At 37.7% G+C, this 25,674-nt stretch overlaps 1 pseudogene; it reads left to right on the top strand.

Moving 5' to 3' along the window:
- Positions 1 to 23,122, top strand: part of LOC101325907 (alpha-endosulfine pseudogene) — a 32,743-nt pseudogene extending 9,621 nt beyond the window's left edge.
- The last annotated feature ends 2,552 nt before the right edge of the window (positions 23,123 to 25,674 follow it).

Below are 25,674 nucleotides of genomic sequence, written 5' to 3'. Positions count from 1 at the left end.
TCTCTGGTGACGCAGCGGTTAAGAATCCACCTGCCAATGCAGGGGACACGGGTTCGATCCCTGGCCTGGGAAGATCCCACATGTTGCAGAGCAACTAAGCCCGTGCTCCACAACTACTGAGCCTGCGCTCTAGAGCCGGCGAGCCACAACCACTGAGCCCGTGCACCACAAGTACTGAAGAGCCCGTGCTCTGCAACAAGAGAAGCCACTGCAATGAGAAGCCCGCATACTGCAATGAAGAGTAGCCCCCTCTCGCCGCAACTAGAGAAAGCCCGCATGCAACAATGAAGACCCAATGCAGCCAAAAAATAAATAAATTTTTTTAAAAAAAGAAAGGGAGCATTAATTTAAAAAAAAAAGAATTATGTCTGTTTACTGGAAAGAATGTTTACTAGATATTGAGAAAAGCAAGATGAAGAAAAATGTATAACAGAAATTTAGGTTTATATATTTGTGTGTATATACATATAAGTATATAGTGTGATATACATATTATATATATGTAATGTGTGTGTATATTGTGTGCCTTGGTATATCTAGGTGTGGAGACAAGAATGGAAGATATAGATATTAACATGTTTTACCTAAAAGGGCACTGGTGTAGAGGGAGAGGAAAGAGGAAGGAAGGAAGGCAAAAAAATGAAAGTGAAAGAGTGAAAAAACGCAAGACTGCATTAAGTAAATAGTATACATGATATGGTTCCACATTTGTATAGTATGTAAAATATACATGTGTAAAAAAAGTACAGCATCTTTTTCTGAGAGATGGGGAAATACTATATGCATATTTTATTAGCCATGTTTTAAAATCTAAATGATGAATAACATTTTGAGGAAAAAGTCAGCAAATAACAGAGCAGATTCAGCTCAATGGTATATTTGCTTGTTTAGTTTTCTACAATCTTTCTCATTCCAGCTCTGATTTAATGCAATTTGCAATGAAAAGTACAGCATAATCAGAAAAATAATTGAGGAAATTACAGGATGTGGAATTTAAATGCACTTTTTACAATTATTTTTTATAAGCAATAACAAAACCCTCAATTTGGGTATCTGACAAGGCGCTCGTGACTGAAGGGTTTATGCATCCAAGCAGAACATTATCAGTATTTTATTGAGTTGGGTCTCTTGATGAATTGACCTCATTTATCTCTACGACAGAGCAAAGAGATTTTTTTTCACTTGGACAAACATTCAGGCATTGTTGGGTATTGTCAAACTCAATAAGTCAATGGTAATTCCAGGGGAAAAGTTATTTATTTTAATTGCACTCTAGCATAGGACTTAACAGAAAAAGGTCTACAGGATAAGAGATTATTGCTTCAACCTTTCCATCTTGTTTTGTTTAATTTAACACTTCAGCGAACTTCCCGATAGTAGCATACTGCCTTAGACATTTCTAACTCCTTTTAGGTCTTTCACAGTTTTCACTGAATACCACAAATTAAGGAGTTCAGTGTGGGTCAGGATATATTATTTCTGAAACCGTGGGTATGGATCTGATATTTCACTTATCACCAAATCTATCAAGTAATAATTGTTTCCCCAGAGCTGTTAAACACAAGGACAGTTTGTCAGTGGCTCTACCTATACTGGTATGTCTTCTAGAGTAAAAACTTCAGACAGAAATGAATGATCTCCTATGGCAGTGAGAGTGTATACCTTCACCTGTCAGTTCCACCCGCTTCCCAATTATTGCCCCAGGCCTGTAAGTTCTCCCTCAGAAAAGGACCTGGCTGGCTTTCACCCTAACCCCTTCTTGCAGAAGTTCTTAACTCAGCTGTAGAACTCCCCTCAATGTGAAACATGTCATGGAGTCTTCCGGTCCCAGATGTAGATTTCAAAAACACAGTTTCTCAGATTTAGATAGAGAACATTTAACTAAAGGGAAAAAAACCTTAAGTCTTTTCAGTCCGAGGCTAGTAATGTGTCCCAGGTTGAGGAAAATAGGTCAAATATTGATTAAAACCCCAAATATTGTTTTTCCTTGTAACTTTAATGCATCCTTCCTTCCTTCTTTCCTTCCTTCCTCCCTCATTCCCTCCCTCCCTTCCTTTCTTGCCTTCTGACATTTAACAAGCATACGTGCCAGGTGCTAAGCTGGTTACTGAATATACTGGTTTCCTATTTCTGCTGTAACAAATCGCCGCAAACTTAGTGGCTTAAAACAGCAATTTTTTTTTGCTTTTACAGTTATAGAATTCAGGAATCCAGACTGAGTCATAAACAGCTAAGTCAAGGTGTCAGTAGGGCTGTGCTCCCTTGGGTGGCTCCAGGGGAGAATCCGTTTCCCGTTGCTTCTTCCAATGTCTGATGACTGCTGACGTTCCTGGGCTTGTGGCCATGTCACTCCAATCTCTTCTCCTCTTGTCACATTGCTTTTGGCTCTTCTGTGTCAATTTTCCCTCTGCCTCTCTCTTATAAGGACATTTGAGATTGCATTTAGGGCCCACCCTAATAATTCAGAATAATATTCCAATCTCAAGAGCCTTAATTTAATTTCACCAACAAAGTCCCTTTTGCCGCATAAGGTAATTTTTGTAGGTTTTAGGAATTAGGATCTGATTATATTCGAGGACCAATATTCAGCCTACCATACTGGAGACACATGAAATACAAACCATGTACCTGCCCTCAGAAAAGCTCACATGAAAACCATGTAAACAGATTACCTAAATCTTAGAAAGTTTAATGTGAGACACAGACTCTGAGGGCATACTATTTTCCTGCTAGGAAATGATTAGGAATTAATGGCTTCCCAATTATTAAATTCAGTTTCAATCTGAATAGGGATCAATGCCAACTTGACTATATGAATCAAAAATTAAAACTCATTGCAGATGGAGATGTCCTTTCATGTCTGTGGTGGGCTGAATAATGAACCCCGAAGATATCCAGGCCCCAGTTCATGCAGCCCATGTTTGATACTTTATATGGTAATGGGGTCTTTGCAGCTGCAATTAAACAAAGGATTTTGAAATGGGAAGATTATCCTGGATTATCTGAGTGGGCCCTATATGTAATGTAACTGTCCTTATAAGAGGGAGGCAGAGGGAGTTGTGAAAGCAGATGAGAAGGCAAAGGGATGATGGAGAAAGAGAAAGATTTGTGATGCTGAGCTGTTGCCTCTGAAAACGGAGGAGGGGAGTTCGTAAACCAAGGAGTGCAAGGAAGACAGCTCTAGAAGCCGGACAAGGCCAGGAAAGGGGTTCTTTCCTGGAGCCTGTGGAGGGCGTAGAGCCCTGCGCACACCTTTCCTTTATCCCAGTGAGACTGATTCTGGTCTCCGACATCAAGAACTGGAAGCGAATACATGTCTGGTGTTTTAAGCCACCAGATGTTTGTTAATTTATAAAAGCAGCCACGGGAAACCAATACAGTGTTTACAGGCTCTGAATGTTTTCTGCAACTCAGTGTAGCAGAAAGAGCCTGTTCTGAGAGATTGGAGACAGAATCCCAGAACAGCTAGTTACTCACGAACTAGGGACCATAGGCAACTGCATGCTTCCGAAGCCCAGGTCCTCTGTCTACACTGTAACCCATGACTCTCCTTTATGTTTTAATGTTATCTACATAAAAATAATCTATATTTAACCTCCAACACATAATAAATTTCCAAATATCAAATTAGGACAATAACATTGATACAATGCTCATATTCGTGGGTCAGGTTCTGGACTAGAAAGAGGACATGAGACAATCTGTTCAGAGTAGAGGAGATCATCTCATTATTATCCTTTTTCTGGATCATAATCCAATTCAGGAACACACTTTGCATTTACTTGTCATGTCTCATTAGTCTCTTTTAATCCAGCACAGTTCCTCTGTATTTCTTTGTTTTTTTTTTTTTATTGTTTGGCACTTTTAAACAGTACCGCGCGTTGTTTTGTGCTGTATCCCTCAGATCAGGTTGGTCTGATGTTTCCTCAGGATTGCGTTTAGGTTATGCGATTTTTGGCAGGAAACCCACAGAAGCAATGCTGTGTCCTTCTCAGTGCACCCTATCAGAACGCACATGTTGTCAGTTGATCTTGTTTAGGGATTTGGGGTGAACGGTGTATGGGAATTCCTCCCAATTTCATACATCTAAATGAAAAAATTCAAAGTTAAAAAAGTCCCTACTTTTCAGCATAGGATATAAATTAGTGAACTGGTATAGTTTTAAATGTCTAGTGTATCATGTAAAAAGTTGAAAGAGTTAATGCCCCTCGAAAATGGCCTACCTATCAGCATCGTAAAATCTTGGACACAGAAACAGTGGAGGTGTTTCAGGAGCAGAACTTCATGGGTAAGAGTCAGGGATCCAGCAGATCAGACCTGCTGATTTGATCTCTGCCATTTAGTGGCCCACTGATCCTTGGCAATACATAATAATAATAATGACAATTAGTTAATTTATTGAGAATTACTGTGTTCTAGGTGTTGTTTTGAGAGATGCACAATTATTCCATTTAACTGTTGCAACAACATATGCATTTTATATTATTATTATTCCCACTTTTAGATGAGAGAACTGTAGCCTAGAGAAGTTAAGTCACTTCCTCAATAGCCAACAGCTAGGAAGTATTAAAGCCAAATTCAAACTTATTCTGCATCCAGGTCCTATGCTTATTACCACTTTATTACACTTCACTAAGATTGCTAACCACAGTTTTCTTATCTGCAAAATGGAGATGATAATCACACCTGTGTTATAGTTATCTGTGATTTAATAAAAGGAGGCATTTGAATTTATGCCTCATGGTAGGCATATATAAAAGTTAGTTTTATTATCCCATACTGATTATTGTACCTTGGCTTTACTGGTGGGAGAAAATGAGGCTCAGAGAATTTAAGTAATTGCCCAGACTAACACCATGAGGATATACACTTAAACCACTGTCTCATCCATGCTTCTTTCCATCATGCATGACCTCTCCTGGAAAGTGATTATTATACTAAAACCCAGGGGGCAGATTTTATCATAATGATGTAGTATATCCTTTGGTATAAATTAAAGACATAATTTCCTTGTAATCTCATTAGTGATCACTCAGCAGCCGTTTACTAAAGAGGCAATAGTACCTCTTTGGTTCCAGGAGCGGATTCAGAGCACTTATTGGTAGTCTTGCTGCTGGAAGAGAAACGTGCCTTGTCAATCACTCACCAACCGCCACACTCTCCCGGGAGCTCTGACTCAGCGCCCCCTCTTAAGAAAGTGGCAAGCATCACTCCGCATATTCTGGTGAGAGACTGGTCATAATCCCAGATCTAGACGTAATTTGTGTCCTTACACAAGCCACTTCCATTCTCTGGGCCTCAGCTGCCTTAATAACCAAAAGAGGAAGTTGGAAGAACTTTTTAGACTTTCTCTTAATAATTCTCTATCTTAATAATTTTAGATATTCTGAAATGCTGATTATTAATGTTCCCATTAGTTTGACTTTTTGAAAAGGCATTATAGATATCAGTCAACTAATAATTAATCTTGTGCTTGCTACAGTGTTAATACATGAAATACATATTCATGTATTTCATAAATTAGCGTTTTGGATGGAAAGTCTGGGGTTTTTTTTTTTTTTTTTTTTGGCGGTACGCGGGCCTCTCACTGCTGTGGCCTCTCCCGTTGCGGAGCACAGGCTCCGGACGCGCAGCCTCAGCGGCCATGGCTCACGGGCCCAGCCGCTCCGCGGCATGTGGGATCTTCCCGGACTGGGGCACGAGCCCGTGTCCCCTGCATCGGCAGGCGGACTCTCAACCACTGTGCCACCAGGGAAGCCCAGTCTGGGGTTTTTAAACATGCTTTTCTTGTGCTCTCTTGTCATTTGGCTGATTTTTTTATTGCATTGTGTACACTCGGGCTTTATCTGTCTACTTGCTAAAAAATCCAAGTTATCTGCAGTGTCTCAAATGACCTTGCATTAACCTTGTTTACCATAAAGTGAAAGTATGTCCGTAGAAACTCTCTGTGCTTTTAACACACTTGTTAACTTTCCCCAGTATTATCAGAGGGCACAAGAAATTCACATCAGTGTTCAGTAAAGCACCGTTTTTAATTTTGATTGTTCTTATATGGGTAAGTAAAGACCTCAGGAAGAATACATTAGCTGTGAATTTCCACCATATGCCACGCATTCTAACAAGATGAAAATCAGTCCAGCGTGGAACTGAGTAATGAGAATATGTGACTTGCTCTTATCCCAATGAGTATGTTTCCAGTAGTATTAGCTTGAAATCAAGGCCAAAGTAATACTTCCAAGATCCCAAATACACTGAACTATTAATGACATTTTAATACAATTGTTCTATTGTTATATTCTTCAACAGATTAGCTTGGTCTCCTCTTTAGTATGTATTTAAACTTGAGTTTTATTCTAAGAAATTTTCTTGTTGAAAAGCTAAACTGAGATAAATTTTCTTTCATACATTAAACTTCTTGTTTTAGTTTTTAATTTAATTATTTTTCCTGTACAATATTATATTATTGGTTTGGCCCAAAGGTTTGTTCGTTTTTTCCCTAAGATGGCTCCAGTAGCACTTAGTTGTCTTTAAGTTCATTCAAAACAATTTTGTTAGATTGTATGGGATAGCTGTTATATCAGTGTGCATTTAAAAGAAGACTTATCAAAACTGGTGAAGTTTTGTGTAACCATTTTAATATTGAAGATGGAAGAAAAAAGCAACATTTTTTGCATATTATGCTTTATTACTTTAAGAAAAACGCAACTGAAACGCACAAAAACTTTGTGCAGTATACAGAGAAGGTGCTGTGACTGATCGAACATGTCAAAAGTGGTTTGCAAAATTTGGTGCTGGAAATTTCTTGCTGGACAATGCTCCACAGTCGGGTAGATCAGTTGAAGTTGATAACAATAAAATCAAAACAATAATTGAGAACAATCAACGTTATATCACACGGGGGATAGCCGACATAATCAAAATATCCAAATCAAGCATTGAAAATCATTTGCACCAGCTTGGTTATGTGAATTGCTTTGATGTTTGGGTTCCACAAAAGTTAAGCGAAAAAAACTTTCTTGACCGTATTTCTGCATGCGATTCCCCACTGAAACATAATGAAAACGTTCCATTTTTAAAACAAATTGTGACAGGTGATTAAAAAGTGGACACTGTACAACAAGGTGACAGAAGAGATCACGGGACAAGTGAAATGAACCACCACCAACCACACCAAAGGCTGGTCTTCATCCAAAGAAGGTGATGTTGTGTATATGGTGGGATTGGAAGGGAGTCCTCTATTATGAGCTCCTTCCAGAAAACCAAATGATTAATTCCAACAAGTACTGCTCCCAATTAGACCAACCGAAAGTGGCACTAATTCTGGAAAAGTGTCCAGAATTAGTCAACAGAAAACACGTAATCTTCCATCAGGATAACTCAAGACCGCATGTTTCTTTGATGACAAGGCAAAAACTCTTACAGCTTGGCTGGGAAGTTCTGATTCATCTGCTGTATTCACCAGACATTGCACCTTGGGATTTCCATTGATTTCAGTCTTTACAAAATTCTCTTAATGGAAAAAATTTCAATACCCTGGAAGACTGTAAAAGGTTCCTTGAACAGTTCTTTGCTGAAAAAGATAAAAAGTTTTGGGACAATGCAATTGTGAAGTTGCCTGATAAATGGCAGAAGGTAGTGGAACAAAAGGGTGAATACGTTGTTCAATAAAGTTCTTGGTGAAAATAAAAAGTGTCTTTTATTTTTACTTAAAAAACTGAAGGCACTTTTTCACCCACCCAATAGTTGCAGGTGCATAACATAGTGCTTCAATATTTATGTACAGTATGAATTGATTACCATGATAAGTCTAACAACAATCTGTCACCATACAAAGCTATTGCAATATTATTGATTATATTCCCTAATCCAGACTGTACATCCCTGACTTATTTCTTTTGTAACTCGTATCTCTTAATACCCTTTACCTATTTTGCTTATCCCCACACCCCACTCTCTTCTGGCAGTCACCAGCTTTTTGTCCACATCTGTGAGTCTGTTCATGTTTTGTTTGTTCATTTGTTTTGTTTTTCAGATTCCACATGCAAGAGAAACTATATGGTATTTGTCTTTCTCTGTATGACTTATTTCATTTAGCATAATACCCTATAGGTACATCCATGTTGCTGCAAATGGCAAGATTTTGTTAATTTTTGTGGCTGAGTATTATCCTATTGTATATGTATAAAAGTGTGTGTGTGTGTGTGTATGTAAATAATGCTGGAATGAACATAAGGCTGCATATATCTTTTCAGATGAGTGTTTTTGTTTCTTTCATATAAATACCCAGAAGTGGAATTGTTGGATTGTATGGGAGTCCCATTTTTAATTTTTTGAGGAAACTTTATAATGTTTCCCATAGTGGCTGTACCAATTTACATTCTCAGCAACAGTGTACCAGGGTTCCCTTTTCTCCACATTCTGGCCAAAATTTGTTATTTCTTGACATTTTGATAATAAGCCATTCTTAAAGGTATGTTGTGATATCTCATTGTAGTTTGATCTACATTTCCCTGATGATTAGTGATGTTGAGAATGTTTTTACATGCCTACTGCAATCTGTATGTCTTCTTTGGAAAAATGTTTATCCAAATCTTCTGCCCATTTTTTAATCCTTTTTTTTTTGATGTTGAGATTTATGAGTTCTTTGCCTATTTTTTATATTAACCCCTTATCACATATATCATTTGCAACTATCTTCTATTCAATAGGTGGGCTTTTTTGTTTTATTAGTAGTTTCCTTCATTGTGCAAAAGCTTTCTATTTTGATGTAGTCCCATTTGTTTATTATGCTTTTGTTTCCCTTGCCTGTGAAGGCGTATCCAAAAACACTTTGCTAGGATGATGTCAAAAAGAATACTGCCTATGTTTTCTTCTAGAAGTTTTAGGGTTTCACATATTACATTTAAGTCTGTAATAGCTTTTGAGTTTATTTTTGTATATGATATAAGAAAATAGTCCAGCCTGATTGTTTTGCATAAAGCTGTCCAGTTTTCCCAAAACCAGTTACTGAAAATGCTGTATTTCCCTATTGTATATTCTTGCCCCTTTGTCCTAGATTAATTGACCATATAAGGGTGAATTCATTTCTGGGCTGTCTATTCTGAACTATTGACCTATGTGTCTGTTGTTGTGCCAGTTTCATACTGTTTTGATGTCTGTAGCTTTTTGTATAGTTTGAAGTCAGCAAGCATAATGCCTTCAGCATTCTTTTTCTTTCTCAAGATTGTTTTGGCTATATGCAGTCTTTTGTGTTTTCATATATATTTTAGGAGTCTTTGTTCTAGTTCTGTGAAAAATGTCATAGGTATTTTTTTAGGGATTATATTGAATCTGTAGACTGCCTTGGGCTGTATAGCCGTTTTTTTCTGTTGTTGTTGTTGTTTTGCCACCTTTAACTTTTAATTATTTTTTTCTTATTTCACATCTTTATTGGAGTATAATTGCTTTACATTGTTGTGTTAGGTTCTGCTTTATAATAAAGTGAATCAGATATATGTATACATATATCCCCATATCCCCTCCCTCTTGCATCTCCCTCCCACTCTCCATATCCCACCCCTCTAGGTGGTCACAAAGCACAGAGCAGATCTCCGTGTGCTATGTGGCTGCTTCCCACTAGCTATCTATTTTACAGTTGGTAGTGTATATATGTCAATGCTACTCCCTCACTTCATCCCCTTCCCCCTCCCCATGTCCTCAAGTCCAAGTCCATTCTCTACATCTCCATCTTTATTCCTGTCCTGCCCCTAGGTTCATCAGAACCTTTTTTTTTTTTTTAGATTCCATATATATATGTGTTAGCATACAGTATTTGTTTTTCTCTTTCTGACTTCACTCTCTATGACAGACTCTACGTCCCTCCACCTCACTACAAACAACTCAATTTCATTTCTTTTATGGCTGAGTAATATTCCATTATATATATGTGCCACACCTCCTTTATCCATTCATCTGTCGATGGACATTATGTTGCTTCCATGTCCTGGCTATTGTAAATAGTGCTGCAATGAACATTTTGGTACATGACACTATTTGAATTATAGTTTTCTCAAGGTATATGCGAGATAGTGGGATTGCTGGGTTATATGGTAGTTCTATTTTTAGTTTTTTAAGGAAGCTCCATACTGTTCTCAGTAGTGGCTGTAGCAATTTACATTCCCACCAACAGTGCAAGAGGGTTCCCTTTTCTCCAAACCCTCTCCAGCATTTGCTGTTTGTAGCTTTTTTGATGATGGCAATTCTGACATGTATGAGGTGATACCTCATTGTAGGTGTGATTTGCATTTCTCTAATGATTAGTGATGTTGAGCCTCCATTCATGTGTTTGATGCAATCTGTATATCTTCTTTGGAGAAATGTCTATTTAGATCTTCTGCCCATTTTGGGATTGGGTTGTTTGTTTTTTGATATTGAGCTGCATGAGCTGCTTGTATATTTTGGAGATTAATCCTTTGTCAGTTGCTTCATTTGCAAATATTTTCTCCCATTCTGAGGGTTGTCCTTTCATCTTCTTTATGTTTCCTTTGCTGTGCAAAAGCTTATAAGTTTCATTAGGTCCCATTTGTTTATTTTTGTTTTCATTTCCATTTCTCTAGGAGGTGGGTTGAAAAGGATCTTTCTGTGATTTATGTCATAGAGTGTTCTGCATATGTTTTTCTCTAAGAGTTTTAGAATGTCTGGCCTTCCATTTAGGTCTTTAATCTATTTTGATTTTATTATTGTGTATAGTGTTAAGAAGTGTTGTAATTTCATTCTTTTACATTCAGCTGTCCAGTTTTCCCAGCACCACTTATTGAAGAGGCTGTCTTTCATCCATTGTATATTCTTGTCACCTTTATCAAAGATAAGGTGACCATATATGCATGGGTTTATCTCTGGCCTTTCTATCCTGTTCCATTAATGTATATTTCTGTTTTTGTACCAGTACCATACTTTCTTGATTACTGTAGCTTTGTAGCATAGTTTGAAGTCATGGAGCCTGATTCCTCCAGCTCCATTTTTCTTTCACAAAAAATTGCTTTGGCTATTCGGCATCTTTTGTGTTTCCATACAAATTTTGAAATTTTCCTTCTAGTTCTGTAAAATTGCCATTGGTAGTTTGATAGGGATTGCAATGAATCTGTAGATTGCGTTGGGTAGTATAGTCATTATCACAATGTTGATTCTTCCAATGCAAGAACATGGTATATCTCTCCATCTGTTTGTATCATCTTTAATTTATTTCATGAGTGTCTTATAGTTATCTACATACAGGTCTTTTGTCTCCTTAGGTAGGTTTATTCCTAGGTATTTTATTCTTTTTGTTGCAATGGTAAATGGGAGGATTTCCTTAATTTCTCTTTCAGAAGTGATTTCTGTGCATTAATTTTGTATCCTGCTACTTTACCAAATTTATTGATTAGCTCTAGTAGATTTTTGGTAGCATCTTTAGGATTCTCTATGTATAGTATCATGTCATCTGCAAATAGTGACAGCTGTAGTTCTTTTCTGATTTGGATTCCTTTTATTTCTTCTTCTTCTCTGATTGCTGTGGTGAAAACTTCCAGAACTATGTTGAATAATAGTGATGAGAGTGGACAACCTTGTCTTGTTCCTGATCTTAGAGGAAATGGTTTCAGTTTTTCACCATTGAGAATGATGTTGGCTGTGGGTTTGTCATATATGGACTTTATTATGTTGAGGTAAGTTCCCTCTCTGCCTACTTTCTGGAGGGTTTTTATCATAAATAGGTGTTGAATTTTGTTGAAGTCTTTTTCTGCATCTATTGAGATTATCATATGGTTCTTATTCTTAAATTTGTTAATATGGTGTATCACATTGATTGATTTGCATATATTGAAGAATCTTTGCATTCTTGGGATAAACCCCACTTGATCATGGTGTATGATCCTTTTAATGTGCTGTTGGATTCTGTTTGCTAGTATTTTGTTGAGGGTTTTTTCATCTATGTTCATCAGTGATAGTGGCCTCTACTTTTCTTTTTTTTGTGACATCTTTGTATGGTTTTGGTATCAGGGTGATGGTGGCCTAGTAAAATGAGTTTGGAAGTGTTCCTCCCTCTGCTATATTATGGAAGAGTTTGAGAAGGATAGCTGTTAGCTCTTCTCTAAATGTTTGATAGAATTTGCCTGTGAAGCCATCTGGTCCTGGGCTTTTGTTTGTTGGAAGATATTTAATCACAGTTTCAATTTCACTGCTTGTGATGTTTCTGTTTATATTTTCTGTTTCTTCCTGATCCAGTCTCAGAAGGTTGTGCTTTTCTAAGAATTTGTCCATTTCTTCCAGGTTGTCCATTTTATTGGCATATAGTTGCTTGTAGTAATCTCTTATGGTCCTTTGCATTACTGCAGTGTCAGTTGTTAGTTCTCCTTTTTCATTTCTAATTCTGTTGATTTGAGCCTTCTCCCTTTTTTCTTGATGAGTCTAGTTAATGGTTTATCAATTTTGTTTATCTTCTCAAACAACCAGCTTCTGATTTCATTGATGTTGGCTATTGTTTCCTTCATTTGTCTTTCATTTATTTCTGATCTGATGTTTATGATTCCTTTTCTTCTGCTAACTTTGGGGTTTTTTTTTCTTCGTTCTCTGATTGCTTTAGGTGTAAGGTTAGGTTGTTTATTTGAGACGTTTCTTGTTTTTGGAGGTAAGATTGTATCGCTATAAACTTCCCTCTTAGAACTGCTTTTGCTGCATCCCATAGGTTTTGGGTCATTGTGTTTTCGTTGTCATTTGTTTCTAGGTATTTTTTTATTTTCTCTTTGATTTCTTCAGTGATCTCTTGGTTATTTAGTAGTGTATTGTTTAGTCTCCATGTCTTTGGACTTTTTGCAGTTTCTTTCCTGTAATTGATATCTAGTCTCATAGTGTTGTGGTTGGTAAAGATACTTGAAATGATTTCAGTTTTCTTCAGTTTACCAAGGCTTGATTTGCGACCCAAGATATGATCTATCCCGGAGAATGTTCCATGACCACTTGAGAAGAAAATGTGTTCTGTTGTTTTTGGATGGAATGTCCTAGAAATATCAATTAAGTCCATCTTATTTAATATGTCATTTAAAGCTTGTGTGTGTGTGTTTTTTTTTTTTTTGTTTTTGTTTTTGTTTTTTTTTTTGCATTACGTGGGCCTCTCACTGCTGCGGCCTCTCCCATTGCAGAGTACAGGCTCCGGATATGCCGGCTCAGCGGCCATGGCTCATGGGCCCAGCCACTCCATGGCATGTGGAATCCTCCCTGACAGGGGCACAAACCTGCGTCTCCTGCATCAGCAGGCGGACTCCCAACAACTGCTCCACCAGGGAAGCCCCTGTGTTTCTTATTTAACTTCATTTTGGATGATCTGTCCATTGGTGAAAGTGGGGTGTTAAAGTCCCCTACTATTATTGTGTTACTGTTTTATGGCTGTTCGCACTTACGTTATGTACTGAGGTGCTCCTACGTTGGGTGCATAAATATTTACAATTGTTTTATCTTCTTCTCGGGCTGATCCCTTGATGATTACGTAGTGTCCTTCTTTGTCTCTTGTAATAGTCTTTGTTTTAAAGTCTATTTTGTCTGGTATGAGAATTGCTTCTCCAGCTTTCCTTTGATTTCCATTTGCATGGAATATCTTTTTCTATCCCTCACTTTCAGTACGTATGTGTTCCTAGGTCTGAAGTGGGTCTCTTGTAGACAGCATATATACAGGTCTTGTGTTTGTATCCATTCAGCCAGTCTATGTCTTTTGCTTAAAGAATTTAATCCATTTACATTTAAGGTAATTATCAATATGTATGTTCCTATTACCATTTTCTTAATTGTTTCTGGTTTGTCATTGTAGGTCTTTTCCTTCTCTTGTGTTTCATGCCTAGAGAAATTCCTTTAGCATTTGTTTAAAGCTGTTTGGTGGGTCTGAATTTTCTTAGCTTCGCTTGTCTGTAAAGGTTTTAATTTCTCCGTCGAATTTGAATGAGATCCTTGCTGGGTAGAGTAATCTTGGTTGTAGGTTTTTCCCTTTCATCACTTTAAGTATGTCCTGCCACTCCTTTCTGGCCTGCAGAGTTTCTGCTGAAAGTTCAGCTGTTAACCTTATGAGGATTCCCTTGTATGTTATTTGTTGCTTTTCCCTTGCTGCTTTTAATATTTTTTTCTTTGTATTTAATTTTTTGGTAGTTTGATTAATATGTGTCTGGCATGTTTTTCCTTGGATTTATCCTGTATGGTACTCTCTGCGCTTCCTGGACTTGACTATTTCCTTTCCCATATTATACAAGTTTTATACAATTATAATCTCTTCAAATATTTTCTCAGTCCCTTTCTTTTTCTTTTCTACTTCTGGGACCCTATAATTTTAATGTGGTGCATTTAATGTTGTCCCAGATGTCTCTGAAACTGTTCTCAATTCTTTTTATTCTTTTTTCTTTATTCTGCTTTGAGGTAGTTATTTCCACTATTTTATCTTCCAGGTCACTTATCCGTTCTTCTGCATCAGTTATTCTGTTATTGATTCCTTGTAGAGACTTTTTAATTTCATTTATTCTGTTGTTCACCATTGTTTGTTTACTCTTTAGTTCTTCTTGGTTCTTGTTAAACCTTTCTTGTATTTTCTCCATTCTTTTTCCAAGATTTTGGATCATCTTTACTATCATTACTCTGAATTCTTTTTCAGGTAGACTGACTATTTCCTCTTCATTTTTGGTCTGATGGGTTTTTACCTTGCTCCTTCATCTGCTGCATATTTCTCTGTCTTCTCATTTTGTTGAACTTACTGTGTTTGGGATCTCCTTTCCTCAGGCTGCAGGTTCGTAGCTGCTGTTGTTTCTGGTGTCTGCCCCCAGTGGGTAAGGTTGTTTCAGTGGCTTGTGTAGGCTTCCCGGTAGAGGGGACTGGTGCCTGTGTTCTGGTGGGTGGGGCTGGATCTTGTCTTTCTAGTGGGCAAGGCTGCATCCAGTGGTGTGTTTTGGGGTGTCTGTGAACTTAGTATAATTTTAGGCAGCCTCTCTGCTAATGGGTGGGGTTGTGTTCCTGTCTCACTAGTTGTTTGTCATGGGGTGCCCAGCACTGGGGCTTGCTGGCAGTTGATTGGAGCTGGGTCTTAGCATTGAGAAGGAGATCTCTGGGAAATCTCTCACCAATTGTTATTACTTGGGGCCAGGAGGTCTCTGGTGGTCCGATATCCTGAACTTGGCTCTCTCACCTCCAAGGCTCAGGCCTGACACCAGGTCAGAGCACTGAGACCCTCTCAGCCACATGGCTCAGAAGAAAAGGGAGAAAAAAAAGAAAGATAAAAATATTTTTTTAATTATTAAAGTAAAAATAAAATAATAATAAAAAGAATAGAGCAACCAAACCAATAAACAAATCCATCAGTGATAATAAGCACTAAAAACTATACTAAGATATACGTAAAAATCAGGAACAAATCAGTTATAGACAGCAAACCCCCAAGTCTACAGTTGCTCCCAAAGTCCACTGCCTCAATTTTGGGATGATTTGTTGTCTTTTCAGGTATTCCACAGATGCAGGGTACATCAAGTTGATTGTGGGGATTTAATCCACTGCTCCTGAGGCTGCTGGGAGAAATTTCCTTTTCTCTTCTTTGTTCACACAGCTCCTGGTGTTTAGCTTTGGTTTTAGCCCTGCCTCTACATGTAGGTCACCCTCAGGCGTCTGTTCCCCACCCAGACAGGAGGCGGTTAAAGCAGCGGCTGATTGGGGGCTCTGGCTCATTCAGGCTAGGTGTAGGGAGGGGTATAGTAGCTATAATTGGAATATGGGGTGAGCCTGCAGTGACAGAGACCTACATGACATTGCAACAGCCTGAGGTACACCATGTGTTCTCCCTTGATTGGGACCCTTGTAGTGGCATACTGCACAGGCTCCCCGGGTGGGTGTGGATAGTGACCTGTGCTTGCACATGGGATTCTTGGGTGGCTGCAGCAGCAGCATTAGCATTTCGTGCCCGTCTCTTGGGTCTGAGCTGGTAGCCCCAGCTTGCTCCTGTCTCTGGAGCTCATTTAGATGGTGCTCTGAATCCCCTCTCCTCGCGCACCCTGAAACAATGGTCTCTTGACTCTTAGGCAGGTCCAGACTTTTTCCCCGGACTTCCTCCCAGCTATCTGTGGCACACTATCCCCCTTCAGGCTGTGTTCACACAGCCAATCCCAGTCCTCTCCCTGGGATCTGACCTCCAAAGCCCGAGCCTCAGCTCCCAGCCTCCACCCACCCCAGCGGGTGAGCAGACAAGCCTCTCAGGCTGGTGGCAGGCACCGATCCTCTGTGGGAATTTCTCCATTTCACCCTCTGCTCCCCTGTTGCTGCACTCTCCTCCATGGCTCCAAAGCTTCCCCCCCACCAAACCCCCCTCTCTGCCAATGAAGGGGCTTCCTAGTGTGTGGAAACTTTTCCTCCTTCACAGCTCCCTTCCAGAGGTGTAGGTCCCATCCCTATTCTTTTGTCTCTGTTTTTTCTTTTTTCTTTTGCCCTATTCAGGTACATGGGGATTTTCTTGCCTTTTGGGAAGTCTGAGGTCTTCTGCCAGCATTCAGTAGGTGTTCTGTAGGAGTTGTTCCACACGTAGATGTATTTTTGTTGTATTTGTGGTTAGGAAGGTGAGCTCCATGTCTTACTCCTCTGACATCTTGAAGGTCCCCCCCCCCCAGCCATTTTAATAATATTAGTTCTTCCAGTCCAGGAGGGTGGTATATCTTTCCAATTGTTAGTGTCATCTTCAGTATCATTCATTAATGTCTCATATTATTTTGAGTAAAGTTCTTTTACCTCCTGGGTTAGGTTTATTCCTAGGTGTTTTATTTTTTTTTTGATGCAATTGTAAATGGCATTATTTACTTAATTTCTCTTTCTGATAGTTTATTGTTAGTGTATAGGAATGCAACAGATTTTTGTATATTAATCTTGTATCCTGCAACTTTACTGAATTCATTTATTGGTTTTAATAGTTTCTTTGGTGGTATCTTACGATTTTCTATATATAATATCACATCATCTGCAAACAGTAACAGCTTTACTTCTTCCTTTTCAATTTGAATTCCTATATTTTTGTCTGACAGCTGTGACTAGGGCTTCCAATGTTATGTTGAATAAAAGCACTAAGAGTGGATATCCTTGTCCCGATCTTAGAAAAAAATGTTTTCTCTTTTTCGCCATTGAGTACAATGTTAACTGTGAGCTTGTCATATATGGCCTTTATTTGTTGAGGTATGTTCCCTCTATACCCAATTTGTTGAGTTTTTATCATAAATCGATGTTGAAATTTGTCAAAAGCTTTTTCTACATCTGTTGAGATGATCATATGATTTTTTTTATTCTACAACAAAAGTGAATAATCTTTATTAACATTTTGTTAATGTGGTGTACCATGTTGATTGATTTGTGGATATTGGATCATCTTTGCATCCCTGGGATAAACTCCACTTGATCATGGTGTATGATCCTTTGATAATAGTTTGTTGAGCATTTTTTACATCTATGTATGTCAGTGATATTGGCCTGTAATTTTATTTTGGGGGTACTTTTATCTGCTTTTGGTATCAGGGTGAAGCTGCCCTCAAAGTTAGTTCAAAAATGTTCCTTCCTCTGCAATTTTTTGGAATAGTTTGAGAAGGATATGTGTTAACTCTTCTCTAAATGTTTTATAGAAGTCACCTATGAAGTCATCCAGTCCTGAAATTTTGTTTGTTGGGAATTTTTTTATTACTGATTCAATTTTATTATTGGTAATTAGTCTGTTCATATTTCTATTTCTTCTTGATTCAGGCTTGGGAGATTGTACATTTCTAGGAATTTGTTCATTTCTTCCATGTTGTCCATTTTATTGGCATATAATTGTCCATAGTAATCTCTTATGATCCCTTGTGTTTCTGTGGTGTCAGCTGACAATGAGTCAGCTCTGAGTTTTGTTGATCTTTACTCTTTTTTGTCTCTGCTCTGATGTTTATTATTTATTTTCTTTTACTAATTTTGGTTTTTCTTGTTCTTTTCCCACTTCCTTTGGATGTAAGGTTTTATTCTTTATTTGAGACATTTCTTATTTCCTGAGGTAGACATTTTCCCCTATAAACTTCACTCTTTTAAGAGCCTTTGCTGTCTCCCATAGATTATGGATCATTGTGTTTCTATTTCCTTTGTGTCCAGGTGTTTTATTTAAATTCTCTTTTCTTTTTTTTGTTCATATTTTTCTTCTTCCTCTACTCTATCTTCCAGATTGCTGATCTATCCTTCAGCATCCTCTAATATGCTGTGATTCCCTCTAGTGTGTTTTCCTTTCAGTTATTGTAGTCTTCAGTTCTGATTGGTTCTTTTTTATATTTTTGATCTCTTTTTTGAAGTTCTCAGTGAGTTTCATCCATTTTCTCCTGATTGCAGTCATCTTTATGACTATTTCTTTGAACTCTTTATATGGTAAATTGCTTATTTCCATTCTGTTTAGTTCTTTTTCTGAACTTTTGTCCTGTTCTTTTGTTTGGAAGGTATTCCATTGTCTCTTCATTTTGTCTAACTCTCTTTTTGTTTCTACCTATTATGCATATCAGCCACATCTTCCGGTCTTAAAAGAGTTACCTATGTACAAAGTACTCTGTGGGGCCCAGTGGTACAACCCTCTCTGGTCACCAGAACCAGGTGCTCCAGGGTTGTTCACTGAGTGGGCTGTGTGCACCCTCCTGTTGTGATTGAGCTGCAATTTCTGCAGGGTTACTGGGGGGTGGTGTTGGCCACCAATGTGATCTTCTTGCTTTCTTTAATGAAAATATTCATTGGTATTTTAATTTAATTTATGAATTGGAGTCCAGTGAATATTGAATTTTCTAAGTCTTACATTTTATTTGGTGAAGAATATAAATGCTCATTTTTAAACAAAGAATTGCTGATATCATATTCCATGTATGGAGTGTTCAGTTAGGTCTAGGTCTTGGGGAGAACAAGGGATGGATTTAGAACACACGGCAGCAATTTTGTGACCAACTTGCTATCATCCAGTAAGAGAGAGAAGAGTTGCAGCAAATTAATTGAATACAAAGTAGACTGTATTATATATATATAACTTGAGTGGTTCATGGATTATTTTGAGAGCTTAAAGGAAGATCAAACTGTTTCTAGTTGGCAGTCAGGAAAAGCTTTGCAAGTGAGCTAATAATTGAGTTGGACTTTGGAAAATATAGCAAATGTGAACTTAGAAAAAGTCTGAGTAAGGACACTTGAAGGATGATAGATAGATTAAGAAGAAGCACAAAGGGAGGCAAACACAAGTGATGGTTTGAAAATTGGGGTTACAGTAGCCCTCCCTGATCCACAGTTTCACTTTCCACAGTTTCAGTTACCCACAGTAAACTCTGGTCCAGAAATATTAAACAGAAGTTTTCAGTAATTAACAACTCTTAAGTTTGAAATTGTAGGTCTTCTGAGTAGCATGATAAAACCTGGTGCTGTCCTACTCTGTCCTCCCTGGAATGTGAATTAGCCCTTTGTCCATTGTATCCTGCCCATTAGTTACTTGGTAGCCTTCTCAGTTACCAGATTGACTGTCATGATATCACAGTACTTGTGTTCAAGTAACCCTTGTTTTACTTAATAATGACCTCAATGTGCAAGTGTAGTAATGCTGGCAATTCAAACATGCCAAAGAGAATCCATAACATGTTTTCTTTAAGTGAAGATGTGAAAGCTTTTGACTTAATAAGGAAAGAAAAAAATTATATGCTAAAGTTGATAAGATCTAAGAACAAATCTTCTCTCCATGAACTTGTGAAGAAGAAAAGAGAAATTCTTGCTAGTTTGGCTGTTGCATCTCAAAATGCAAAAGTTACGGCTATGGTGCATGCTAAGTGCTTTGTTAAGATGGAAAAGGCATTACATTTGTACAATAGGGCATTTTGAGAGAGAGAAAGACACCAAATTTGCCTAACTTTTATTACAGTATATTGTTATAATTGTTACATTTTATTATTAGTTATTGTTGTTAATCTCTTAGTGTGCCTAATTTATAAATTAAACTTCATTACAGATATGTATGTGTAGGAAAAAACAGCAAATACAGGGTGTGGTACTCTCCATGGTTTCAGGCATCAACTGGAGGTCTTGGAACATATTCCCTGCAGATGCAGGGGACTACTGTACTTCAGTTTTATTAAAACATAGATGGGTGGTACAACCACTAGGGAGACAGTATAGAGGTTCCTTGAAGAACTAAAAACAGAGCTACCATATGATCGAGCAGTCCCACTCCTGGGGATATATCTGGAGAAAACCATAATTCGAAAATATACGTGCACCCTAATGTTCACTGAAGCACTATTTATAACAGCCAAGACATGGAAGCAACCTAAATGTCCATCAACAGAGGAATGGATGAAGAAGATGTGGTACATATATACAATGGAATATTACTCAGCCATAAAAAAGAACAAAATAATGCCATTTGTAGCAACATAGATGGACCCAGAGATTATCATACTAAGTAAAGTAAGTCAGACAGAGGAAGATAGAAAGACAAATATCATATGATATCATTTATATGTGGAATCTAAAAAGATGATACAAATAAACTTATTTACAAAACAGAAACAGACTCACAGATTTGAAAACAAACTTATGGTTACCAAAGGGGAAAGGTGTGGAGGAGGGATAAATTATGAATTGGGGATAAACATATACAGACTTCTATATATAAAACAGATAATCAACAAGGACCTACCATACAGCACAGGGAACTATACTCAGTATTCTGTAACAACCTATATAGGAAAAGAATCTGAAAAAGAATGGATATATGTATACGTTTAACTGAATCACTTTGCTGTACACCTGAAACTAACACAACATTGTAAATCAACTATACCCCAATATAAAATAAAAATTAAATTTAAAAAAAAGGAAGATCTAAAGAGAAATTCTAAGGGAAAAAAGGTTAAATATATACATGAGAGGCAGTACTCAGGAACCTAGTAGTTAGAAAGAATAAACTCTAACCCCAAATTTTCTACTCACCCCTGACACTGTGCTTGGTATTACCAATTGGAAATATGTATTTGACAGGAAAGGGAGAACAGCACATGTAGAAGCAGGGAGGATGGGCATGATAGAGTTTGGGCTACCCAAATTTTTCCCCTAGATCAAACTTCTTAATAAAACACAGTAAAGCAGGAATGCCTTTTTAATACTCTTACAGGTGGAAAGAGTATAAAGCAAATTCTGGAATGGTGATTACTTGCAAACCAATGTCAATGGAATTGCTTGGAGTGTTGAGTGTTTATTTTTGAAAGATGCCCAATGAAAGGAAAAATCAGAATGCAATTTCGAGAGGAGAATAGGTTTTGTGAACTCTGTCATCTCTTCATTTTGCCTCTATGCAAAGAAAATTTTATCTTATGTTCCAAGTCACAGTACATTTGTCCTCAGATAGTTTTATGCCATTGTCACCACCACCAATTTTCTGTCAAAATGTTTACGTTATCTGTGGGTCTGTTTCAGAAACTGACAAAAATTGTTAGGCTGAAGGAAAGAAATTTCAGTGAGTTTAGTACATGCTTTGGCTTCCTTACCAAATTCAAATGTTGCTTCCAAATTATATGACATTGCAATATTATGCCAGTTACATCATTTGGAAGATATATTTGAGAATATCAAATTTAATTGTTTTGTTCTTCAGATGTTTGCAGACATTGACTTTGGAGAAGGCTCTGATTGGAGATTTCATTAAACTGGGGAAGTTCACAGGTAAGACAAAATGTTTCCATTTCTCTCTCTTTTTTTCTGACTTTTGTTGCAGAGCCATCCATGTTTATGTTGATTTTCCTATGGGGAGTGATTTATTTCAGGCTAACTTGTGATGAATATCTTTTTCATGATTAAAAGGAGTGCTTTTTAACCTTAGGCTATGGCAGGTATATAAAACAGAAATGAAGCCTAAGATTGACTTGTTTGCTTTTTAATCCTTTTTCCCCTCTACAATTTATTTTTTAATAAAAATTCAGTAGTTCTCAAGAACTATAGTTTGGATAAATCAAATTTCTTCGTTCCGAAGCCCAATGTTTAACACTGTCGATGACATGAACTGTTGAATAGACTCAAGGGAGTTGCTTATCTGAGTATCTATTTAATCCTGACTGTGCTTGTTCACTGTTCACATGCTATAACCTTGGGCATATATCTCTTCTTATCAATACAAGGAGGGACTCTTCCATTTGGGAACTTATGGAACAACTAGAAATAATTAATAGCACCCTTTATGTTTGTATATGAGATTGGTCCATGTTCTATTTTGTATAGAATATCTTTAATGGTTTTGTAATCATGATTGTATGTTTCTTATAGAAGAAACCATGTGATGTTATTTGGATAACCTAAAAGCAAATTCTGTTAAATGGGAGATCTTTGTTCATTAAAAAAAAAAATGTATTAAGTGAAAGGAGCTAGACTCATATCACAGAACAATAACATACGTGTTTCAAAGCGCTAATTTAAGCAGAAATGCATATGACAAATTAGTACATATGTGAGAATCAACGGAAATGTAGTTCCAGTTTAAAATTTTTATTCTACTTTTCTACATTAATAACAGTGAATAGAGCAGTGTTTCTTATACTTTTGCCACATTCTTTGGATTATCTTTGATTCTGGCCCACATTATCTATTGTATTGTCTTATTCTGGTGCATTCCAGAGGACTACTACTATGGGTATTACTTACTAATTGCTGAGATTCCTCTGACTCTGATTGTTCAGGGTTCAGTAATTAGCATATGGAGGTATTCTACCTCTGGTGTGTTTCTACTGTCCTGGATCTCTTTGATTCACTTCTGAATTTCCAGTGCAGTTAAGTCTTGATATAAATCTTTTCAAATACACTCTAATGACTGTAAAAGTTCTTTGCTATTGGAGGTTAGAATTTAACATTCCCAGAAAAAACTATCTTCCGAGGGCTCCATTTATGACCCTTCTTTGTCTTTCAAGAACCCTTTTGTCTCTGCTTACTTCCTTACCTGTCATCACCTGAGCTGTGGAAGGCTGCAAGGGAGAAGAGGGCTAGAGTTGCCAGCTTTAGCAAACGAGAACCCCTGGGAGGGGCAGAGACTGTTTCTGGTGGCACCTCTGAGCTATCCGTTAGATACCCAACTGGAGATGTTGAATAAAAATTAGATATCTGGACTTTTTCTTTTTAAGATTTCCAAAACAACAAAACATTTATCTTGAGATTTGAGAATAATGGGAAAATTAAGTAATAGGAATTGGACCCTTATGGGGGTCTTCTGGGAAATCGGAAGCACCACCCTCTTCTGCAGGTCTATGCTTCTCCAGTTTAGCAATCAATTCTTTCGCTGGATTGAAGACGCCATTGGTCTGCTGGTCACAGACATAGCAGCCCCGGGTGGGGCGGAAATGCTGCAGTGCACAGCTCTCGCAGAAATAATGCCTGCCCTTGGTGACAACTGGGTTTTGGAAGGTCTGTCGACAGATGAAACACTTGAATGGTATTTCCTCCTCATCACTTCCCACTTCATAGTTTTCGTCCTCATAGACACCATTAGTGATCCTCATCAAACTCACGTTCCATCTGCCACCCATGCTTGTAATCTGAATGGTCCTGGAGGAGTTTGCAGCTGTCTCTGAAGCCGCAAAGACCAGTCTCCTTGTAACCCACTGAATTCAGATATTAGATATCTGAATCTGGACATTGGGGAAAATTTCTGGTCAAATTGGGAGCCATTGGAAGATTAAAGGCGTGAAACTAGATTAGAGGACCAAGCGACTGAGTTGACATAAGGGAACCAAACATTAGCTCTGGACAACAACATAGATGGTTTAAAATATGTGTAACTAAGTTAGTTCATTATGTGTTATAAACCTGTAAAAGTCTGTATATTCATATTGGCCTAAAACCTTATTTTCATTTTATTCCACTTTGGGAAAATAGAGGATCAACTTAATTTGGATTTGCCTTCAGTACTGAGACGTGTTCTAACACCTTATCAAGATGGTTTCTATAGAGGGTGGGACACTGCAGTGAGCCCTTAGCAACCTGAACCGGTGTGATAATGGGCTGGAATACATCAGGTTTCAACTGTGTACCGGGTTCTTATTCATATTCTATAGGAAAGGGAAGGCTGGCTTTACTAACGGGAACTTTAAGTAATTTTTCTGTTTTTGAAGCACCGAAACCATCTTTCTTATATTATTCATTCAGGAGCTTTTTCTCCTTCTGAAGGGAAATGTCTTGGCAAATGTGAATGTGCTTCCATTTTCTTTCTTGTTAATTCTTTTCACATGATAAATTGCAGGGAACTGTTCTGAAATCCCTTGAAATTGAAAAGTCAGCCTACATGAATGCTTAGGAGCAAAGGTTTTAAACGTAATAATTCCATAGATACTCAGCTGAGAGAATTTTCAGAAACAGCTGCAGTAGACTGCTACCTCTTATGGGTACACGTAGATTCATTTGCATACCTTTCAATACTTCTTGCTTAGGTGGTCAATCTGAGTTATCTAAAATGATTGCAAAGCCTCCAAGGATTATTTAAAATATTTGATATTTTTGGAAGTTAAGGTCATTCACTAGGTAACCTTTTCTTTAATATTCAGTAAGTGAAAACAAAGACATATTTTTGGATTTCTCCTCATTTCCAGTGATACAGAAATGAACTATATCTGTTTCCAACCTGGCCTCCATGCCCCTGTGTGCACCAGGTCATAATGGAGGTCCTCAAGTCATTATTTTTTTCATTTAAAAAGGAGTATATATTCATAAAACATTTAAAAGCACTTTCAGGGACTTCCCTGGTGGTGCAGTGGTTGAGACTCCATGCTCCCAATGCAGGGGGTCCAGGTTCAATCCCTGGTCAGAGAACTAGATCCTGCATGCCTCAACTAAAGATCCCTCATGCCGCAATGAAGATCCCACGTTGCCACAACTAAGACCCGGCACGGCCAAATAAATAAATAAATATTTAAGAAAAAAAGACCTGTATGCAGAAAATTATAAGACACTGATGAAAGAAATTAAATATGATACAAATAGATGGAGAGATATACCATGTTCTTGGATTGGAAGAATCAACATTGTGAAAATGACTCTACTGCCCAAAGCAATCTATAGATTCAATGCAATCCCTATCAAACTACCACTGGCATTTTTCACAAAACTAGAACAAAAAATTTCACAATTTGTATGGAAACGCAAAAGACCCTGAATAGCCAAAGCAATCTTGAGAACGAAAAATGGAGCTGGAGGAATCAGACTCCCTGACTTCAGACTATACTACAAAGCTACAGTAATCAAGACAGTATGGTACTGGCACAAAAACAGAAGTATGGATCAATGGAACAGAATAGAAAGCCCAGAGATAAACCCATGCACATATGGTCACCTTATGTTTGATAAAGGAGGCAAGAATATACAGTGGAGAAAAGACAGCCTCTTCAATAAGTGGTGCTGGGAAAACTGGACAGCTACATGTAAAAGAATGAGATTAGATCACTCCCTAACACCATACACAAAAATAAGCTCAAAATGGATTAAAGATCTAAATGTAAGGCCAGAAACTATCAAGCTCTTAGAGGAAAACATAGGCAGAACACTCTGAGACATAAACCACAGCAAGATCCTTTTTGACCCACCTCCTAGAGAAATGGAAGTAAAAACAAAAATAAACAATTGGGACCTAATGAAACTTCAAAGCTTTTGCAC

This window comes from Tursiops truncatus, chromosome 14 (assembly GCF_011762595.2).
Source record: "Tursiops truncatus isolate mTurTru1 chromosome 14, mTurTru1.mat.Y, whole genome shotgun sequence".
In the NCBI taxonomy this organism is placed as follows: Eukaryota; Metazoa; Chordata; class Mammalia; order Artiodactyla; family Delphinidae; genus Tursiops; species Tursiops truncatus.
The sequence above is the reverse complement of the archived record's forward strand: the minus strand, read 5'-3'. Positions and strand labels throughout refer to the sequence as shown.